The 8,528-nt window shown below is 37.6% G+C and overlaps 2 non-coding genes across 2 annotated transcripts; both read left to right on the forward strand.

The window, feature by feature from the left end:
• The first annotated feature begins 6,068 nt into the window (after positions 1 to 6,068).
• On the forward strand, positions 6,069 to 6,140 carry TRNAP-CGG (transfer RNA proline (anticodon CGG)). The gene has a single exon. It is a non-coding gene; the product is annotated as a tRNA-Pro (tRNA).
• A 1,851-nt stretch (positions 6,141 to 7,991) lies between these two features.
• TRNAP-UGG (transfer RNA proline (anticodon UGG)) lies at positions 7,992 to 8,063 on the forward strand. The gene has a single exon. It is a non-coding gene; the product is annotated as a tRNA-Pro (tRNA).
• The last annotated feature ends 465 nt before the right edge of the window (positions 8,064 to 8,528 follow it).

Here is an 8,528-nt window from a genome sequence, read left to right on the forward strand (position 1 = left end):
ATATATATATATATATGTATATAATTGTAAACTAGAAACTTCCGAGTAATTCTGAGAATCATCGCTCTTTCTTTAAATAATGTATGAGACTATTACACTGCTCGTTACTTAAAATGTTGAACTAAGAAGGATACATCCAGGAAAGTCCAAATTTGCAGAATGTGTAGAGCAGGGAAGGATAAATATGTTTGGTCGATGGCTGCACAGCTTCTCATACCTGTGAACTCCGCCAGCTACAGTTGATGAGCTGTGGCATTGGATCGTAAGACGCATGGCTTACCATACCAGAAGAGAACATCCTCTCGATGTCTCGCTGTGTTACAGTCGTTCTGGTTGTCAATGTTGGGTCAGTTCTGCTCTGCTATCACCACGTTGTCACACAGCGAATACAGCGGTAAGTTTAACCCTTAACGTAGCAAGCCTAAGTCGTCAAAGTTGTTTACCAAGCTGGAGTCTTCTGGGGACCCCAAGTATTATTTTAATTTCTCAACATAGTATTGCAGAGGGTTACTCCAACTATTATTTTTTGGATGTCTAGAAGCATACTTAAGTTAAATGAACATTGTTGACGTCAAATATTATGTATATTTGAACACTATTCAGTTCTTCATACAATTTCATACTTGTGTGTTCGTAAATCTGAAACACAGGTTTAACAATGAAGTTTTTACATTTTGAAGTGTGTTTTTATTTTTTGTATTTTTTAAAGAAACGCATCGTTGATCTAATCATGTAATTGATATCTCAAAGGGTTGCAGGATACATATAAAAATCGAGAATAAATTGATTCTTATAATTGCGGCAGTATCACCAAATATCACTCTCTGGGGTCCCTAGAGTACCCCGCTTGGTATGTTAAGGGTTAAGCATATTCGACACTTACTATTAGATATCGGCTTGGGAACTTTGGCGTAGCTACCCTGTCTCCTTGAAGTTGCATTTTTAATGGGGAGTACTGTTTAGGGATCATCTTGTGAGGGAAAACGTTTTCAGCTGACACCATGTTTTTAATTATAGCTTCATTTAAAAAATAACTTATCTGTTAATTAAAATGTTCATAGAAGTTATTTCTGGAAAATCCTATTCACGCCTCTTGTGGTAACAACTGCATTTTGGAAGAGGATATTATTAAGGAAAAGAATGAGGTAAAGTCGTCTGTATATAGTACACACGGAAAAGAAAGTATTTGACAGTTGACAAATTTTCTTTTGCCAATAGGTCGGCAACAAATTAATTAATTTGGATCTTTTTGTTGTTATTCTTCGAATAGTTATAACTTGACAACCTGCCAAAGTCGGTACTCTGATAGGTTAATTTATTATTGAGTTTTTAGGAAAACAAATTTTGTCAACTGAAGAATATTTTCTTTCGTGACTGTACAAGCAATGGATGATAACGGCTTAATAAATGACTGTACGTAAGTCTTTTTTGAGTTTGAACATAGGATTGTACATGGCTGTGAATTTTGCATTATTATTGAAGAGCTGCAACTAAGTTATTGCAAAAGGTATGATAAATTCTTACAGTAATATTGTCACATATTGATTTACTCTGTATGAAAACTAAAATAGTTTAACATATGGTTACCCTCCTTTGTGCCAATAATTTTAAAATTAACTCTTGTGCCACTTTTCAACACTTGGCTTTGCAGTAGCTTTCCAAAGAATTAGCAGGAAGTCCAAACTTACACCCTGCAGATAAATACATTTCTCTGGACAGTTTCACTGCTCCAAACTAAAATTTGAAAAGTGTAGTATTTTTAATTTTATTATTATTGGCACAAAGGAGACATATTTTAAGCTATTTTTGTTTCCATACAGAGAAAAACAATATGTGGCAACATTACAGTAAGAATGTATCATGCATTTCTCAGTATGTTGCAGCACTTCAATAATGGTGCACTATACGTACAATCTAGATCCTGAATATGTCCAATTCATATATTACAACAAGGCAATACGTATGCGATACAGGTAAAATCCGTATACTTCATATGGACAATCTACAAGCTACATACATCCAGTCCATACATTACATATGGCCAGCCTGTACGCGACATACGTGTAATCTATATGCCGCATGCAGACAGTCTGTAAGCTGCATATGTGCACTCTGTATGGTGCATACGGATATTCTGTATGCTGTATCGGGACAAGCTGTGTGCGACATAAGGAAAATCTGTATAATACATAGGTACAATACGTACACTGTATCTAGTCGTACGTACGGGGCACAAGTACAATATAGATGCTGTCTCGGGATTGAACGCAAGAAACACACGTACAGAACGTATATTGCATACTTCTTGAAATTACGCTCCGTCCTGATAGTCAGTGAGTGTCGTCATTATTAACCCACATGCTACATACGATCCTGACGTCACAAAGCTAGATATTACCTCCGTATATACTTGTTACTGTAGATGACGTCACATGAATGACGTCATTGCACTTATGTAGACAGTACGTATAATACATACTTTTTCAGCTATACGTTTGCTGCAGGATGCTATATACGGTTGTACGTTAAGTCCAGAAACTACAGGAATTACGAATGTAACCTACGTTTTTAAGTATGCCACCTACATTTTTTTTTCTCAGTGTATAAAAATTGTTACGGAAATACCACAGGATTCTGAAACTTGAATATTTGGATAGGGCACATACTAGTTCCTAAGTGAAATAGTGACCCAACTACAGTAGGTCTTATAGTTTTGAAGCTATGGATCTTTAAACTTCATTTTTTCATGTTTTCGACAGCCTATAACTCCGAAAGGTAGCATTTGTGCACCCAGGTTGGTCTATACTTTTTGTCTTATCGTAGTATCAGGAATCACCTCCCAAACGTTGTCGGTGTTGTTTTGAAACTTTCTGTATAAATATACGTTCTGGAAGGGCGCTTTACTTCCTAAAAGATCATTCACCTAAGGTTTGTCTGGGATTTGAATCTCTCACACCTGAAACGATAATCGTACCAGTAGATCACCATTTTCTTCTTAAAGAGATGAATCTTTCATATCTCAGTTTCCTGAGCAGCCGATTTTCCTCGTATTTTTTCTTTCACGAGTGTAAGTATAGTTTATAATATATTTCATTTTGCTCTGGTCAGAACTGTGTTTTATTTGTTACTCTACTTATCCAGAGCCATGGAGTTTGTTATTTTTTTTTCTAGAACCTTGCCAAAGTGGACAGACACACGAATACTAATATGGATTAGAGTTAAAATTCCGAAGGCTCTCCCTCCGGGAATCAAATCCAGTAACACGTACACCAAAGGCGCACACGCTAGCCAGTACACTAGCAGGGAGGGCTAACTACCGAGCCAAACCTTGAATTGTAATATTTTCTTTCCTATATTGAAGAAATGCACGAAATAAGAAAGACAATATTAAAGAAAAATATAGTACTGTACCAGGAAATTTTGAATATGTCCGATGAATGGTGCTGAGTACGCCCCCTTCCCTACGTGCCGTAGTAAAAAAAGAGTGTAAGAATACATATACCTTCACACGGGCCATTAGGTATGCCCCGTCACGTATGGAGGTCGCTTTTTACTTTTTACATACGGAAGGAGTTTCCTGTTAGAGCTCCCAAATTATTTCTAAAGAAAGAGCATAATAATTGTGATAGCTGTACCAGCCTGGAAAATTTCCTAGAAAGGAGAAGACAGACACCATGAGTAACGTGGACGGATAGAAATTACACACGTTGGTTGATTCATTATTTTCGAGTTTTGCATCTCTTTCAGCATCGAGGCTATGTGAGACGTGGATCTTTAGCTTACTGTAGAACCCTAACCACATGGACTTGTCCGAGGATCAAACTCGAGTCTCCTGCGTCAAACGCGCATTTGGTAACCATATAATCGCGAGTGTGCCCTGTTAAATCATATAGGTGTTAGCACGGTTTTATTTAGACATATACAGAGGCACCTTTGTTCTTACCAAGCGCATGGTCTAATCTCTGGGAAATTATGAAATTAATCCTTTCGTATAGTCTTTATGAACTCATAGTATTTTTGTAATGATAGCAGATTTTTAAATACCTGCGGACACCAATTTTTCAAGTCTCTCCCATCTAAAATCAAAACTAGGACGTGCACGAAACATGCGCGTGCTAGCCACTACACCAACGGGGAGGAATAATAATAATAATAATAATAATAATAATAATAATAATAATAATAATAATAATAATAATAATAATAATAAGAAGAAGAAGAAGAAGAAGAAGTTAAGAGACATTCAATTCAACTAAATCATAACTTTGTAAAATGGAAATAAATCTTTTTAATTTAACGTTTTATTTTTATGTTCTATGGCAGCCATGTGCAACAGCAAATTGCGGCCCGCATTTATTACGTAACTTCTTAAATTGTATTGAAAATTTTTCCAACCTTCTATGGCGCGGTCTAAAACTTATTTAGATTGATAAGGAACATAAAGATCAAAATGATATTAGATTTTTCTGCTTCTCGTCAGTAAATATTTTTGTTACCGTTATAACAGTTGTTGTGTTCCTGTGATGTTAGTGTACGGTAAAGGAGTTTCTCCACCGTTGAATATGGATATTCAGTTCTTGTGAAAATGTTACACAATGAAAACGAAAAAATGAAACGATATCTTTTAGTTTAATGTCACACGAATATGTCCTTTAGGCTAAGGAAGACGATGATTAAAGCAAGTGAATGATAATGGAAGAATTGGTGGAATGAGAAGGTGGGGAGGAATGGTTGTACCCCAAGAAACCGTTGTCCGGGGCTCGAACCAGGGATCCCATCCACAAAACGTAAGCGCTGTACTACTGAACCACTGTGCCCCCCATGTTACCCAATGTATCGTACGGCCCTCGACGCAAATAAGCCCTGGGGCCGCGGTGGCTCAGTGGTAGAGCGTTCACCTCTGGTGCTTGGGGTCCCGGGTTCGATCCCAGCCCGCGCCAAGTGAACTTTGTGGTGGACAAACACCGTGTGCGTGGGTTTTCTCGCGGTTCTCCCGTTTCCTCTCTCTTCATTCCACCATTTCATGCATTTCTCATAATCACCGTCTCCTTTAGCCTAACCGGCATAACCATTTAGACTTAAAGATTTCATTTCATTTCATTTCAAATAAGCCCTCTCTGATTGATCCACCTACTGTTCCAACTTGCACATGCCTGCTCTATGGGTTCAAGGAAACGAATAGTGCTCCCTCCATAAAAGTCGATAGCGGGACCATATGCACCAACGGAGCAGGCTCCATCCAGTAGACCAGCGTGGAGTGATAAGAAATGTGTAATATTCTTGTATTACTTTATAAACACCTTATTACCTTTGTAACACAAGTGTGCGCACTAATATTTAGACTTACGTATTCTTTCGTTTATTTTTTTTTTTAATTATGAACATGTAAAAGGGTAAAAGTGAGGGGGGACGCAAGCGGATGTCGTTCCCCCAATTCTAAAAATATCTATGGCGCTCCCCACTTTCTAAAAAATTACAATGGGCAAAGATATGCACGAGGGACGGAGTGACGTCAAGCGTCCCTGTACATTTTCAGATCCACTTTTACCCTTATATGTATTATATATTACTAATACTTCGAAATGTTCAACTAAAGTATAGGGCTATGTCAATCCTTGAAAGATGGTCGATTATTATGTTTTTGGAACATGAGTTCATTCAATTACATTTTCCACTTATAAGCTTCATATAATACATTTTCAGCCAAAAAAGGTTTAAAAAAGAAAGTTCATTAATCAAATATAATAGTAAAGCTTACATTATAAAGTAACATTATTACTAAACACGTCTTTCCGCATGTAGTGCAGACACTCTTTGTGATTTAACTTGTTTCATGTTCAGTAGTTAGCAACTATCTAGCACATTGTCAAACTACCTTACAGGTTTTCAATGATCTAGCTTGCGTAAGTACTGAAGGAAAGCACGCTAACCAGCTAAACGAGAGAAACTGCTCAAAGTGGTGGTGTCTGTACTATACCTTTCTTTCATATCGTCTCTTTTATTTCGTGAGTTTGTTCAATGTATCAGATGCACTAAAATTGGGGAACAAAACAGTACGGTTCAAGGGTAGCTCGTTGGTCTAGAGGTATGATTCTCGCTTCGGGTGTGAGAGGTCCCGGGTTCAAATCCCGGACGAGCCCTAACTTGTTATCCTTTTAGCAAATCATGTGTTTCCCATACGTATATTTATAATTTCTGATACGCAGTTTCAGTAAATCAATAAATGAAATCACTCAGTTTTACGTAGCACGGTTGAGCAAGTAGGCTAAATGAGGCATTAATGATGAAAATGAATGTGATGGTGGAGTGAAGAAAGTGGGAGAAAACCACGCACGTTGTATTTATCCACTACAAATAACAGGAAATCAATAATTGAGACTAGAATCATTAAAAATGAAATTTTTAAGTTTTACGTCCCACGATTGTGCCGGCTAGGTTAAAGGAGGCGATGATGATGAGAAATGAATGAAATGGTGGAATGACGAAAGACTTCATGCACCAGAGGTAAACGCTCTACCACTGAGCTCACTTCATTGACAGCGTTTGATCTGAGTTTGAAGAGATACTTAATGGTCTAAATCAAGAAAAATTTATGTGAAACTATCCTTGAAAATATACACATGTATTAAATTTATGCTCAATGAATGAGGTTTGAAGCATTTCTTCGTCCAGAAATGAAGTTTACTAATGTCTTAGTCTTAAATTTGCCATATTTTCTTCATGAGAATACGGGACACCTTAGATCTCCCCCATCCATACTTTCCAACACAATACAATGAACTTAGCTCTGGTTATGAGCAACAGTGTGATAGGCCGCAGTGTCTCAGTGGTAGAGCGCTCACCTCTTGTGCATAAGGTCCTTGGTTCGATCCCAGCTCGCGCTAAGTGAGCTTTGTGGTGGACAAACCCGTGTGTATGGGTTTTCTCTGGGTTCTCCCATTTCCTCCCACGTTCTTCATTTCATTCGTTTCTAATCATCACCGTCTCATTGAGCCTAGTAGGTATAGCCTAATCGTGAGATGAAAAACTAAAAGATTTCATTTTATTATTTTCAACAATATAATACGCTGTAGCCACTTTTCTCTCTTCGTTCCCTGCAATTAATTGTACGGACTGAAGATGTTTACAATCCAACTACAAAAGGATCGTCTTAAAAACTTAAGATGTCTTTTTTAAAATGCTTTACAGGAAAACAATTTGCAAATTATTTAAATCAGTGATACAATCTACTTTCAATATTATATGTGCGTTTAGCAATGTTTATTTACATGGCTGTATTTGCCAAAATTTTTACATTCGTCTGTTTAATCTGATTAATAACTGATTTTTCTGCTTATGTCGTGTGTAATTGTCAGGACCAGATTTACATATTTCTAAGCCCTGGAAGAAACCACAATTCTGTGCCCCTAGCCTCTCAAAAAAATTATAATTTTTGTTGACTTATCTAATGTCTTACTGGAGAAAAAGTCATTCATCTTTCTTGTGCCTGTAGATGTAGGAAAACTCAAAACCATTTTTTTTTTTTTTTTTTAATGTTAAATAGTGTTCGACTTTCCACCAGGTGCAATGAATTAGCATTGCAAATTTCGCTCGCTATCAAGTCGGACAGGGTGGTGTAATAACTTGCTCGAAATTGTTACATGCTAAGCTTATTGTTCATTCACTAATTACAGGATTCGCAGTCAATATCAGAATTTTTGATTTTTCACTTTTCAAATAAGCTGATATTAATAGCAGAAATGGGATGGAATTAATATACGGTACATTTGCCTGTCCCGACTAAATTTACGGGGACGCGGGACACTCATGTCTAAAATCGGGACTGCCCCGTTTTTTACGGGACGTATGGCAGGCTTACTTAGTCTTCTATATGTGAAATGTGCCGAAAGTCATGAATGGAACATTTCACGTTGTAACAGCTTTCTCTTTCATTTCGAGGAAACAGTAACTTATTTTAGAAGTTGATGTTTATATAGTAACATCTATCAGGTGGCTCGTTGGTCTAGGGGTATGATTCTCGCTTTGGGTGCGAGAGGTCCCGGGTTCAAATCCCGGACGAGCCCGACGATTTTTTTGATTATTATATTCATGTTCCGCTTTAAAATAGTCATAAATATACAGATAACATGTTATAGAAACGGTCCATCATGTTATAAAAAACATGAACTAAAATATGATAATTTTAGATATGAATAAAACGGTATAAACTTTATGTGTAGAAAGTGGTCCGGAAGTGGGCGTCCCCCCCCCCTTTAGTTTCAACAGTATACTGTTAGTTATGGTAGAATGTCTGTACACAGTTACCTTGAAGTCCTAAGCGCAGGGGCGGATCCAGGACCGACTTCTGGGGGGGGGGGGGTTGTCATACTGCTACTTTTAAGGGCTCCAAACTTTAGAATGGGTTTTATTTATATATATAAAATAAGAAAGTTTCCTCTTCTGGGGGGGGGCGATCGCCCCGATCGCCCCCCCCCCCTGGATCCGCCCCTGCCTAAGCGTCATAAACATGATCACCATTCATGTCGTAA

Source organism: Thermobia domestica, chromosome 2, assembly GCF_964235325.1.
Source record: "Thermobia domestica chromosome 2, izTheDome1.hap1.1, whole genome shotgun sequence".
NCBI classification, from domain to species: Eukaryota; Metazoa; Arthropoda; class Insecta; order Zygentoma; family Lepismatidae; genus Thermobia; species Thermobia domestica.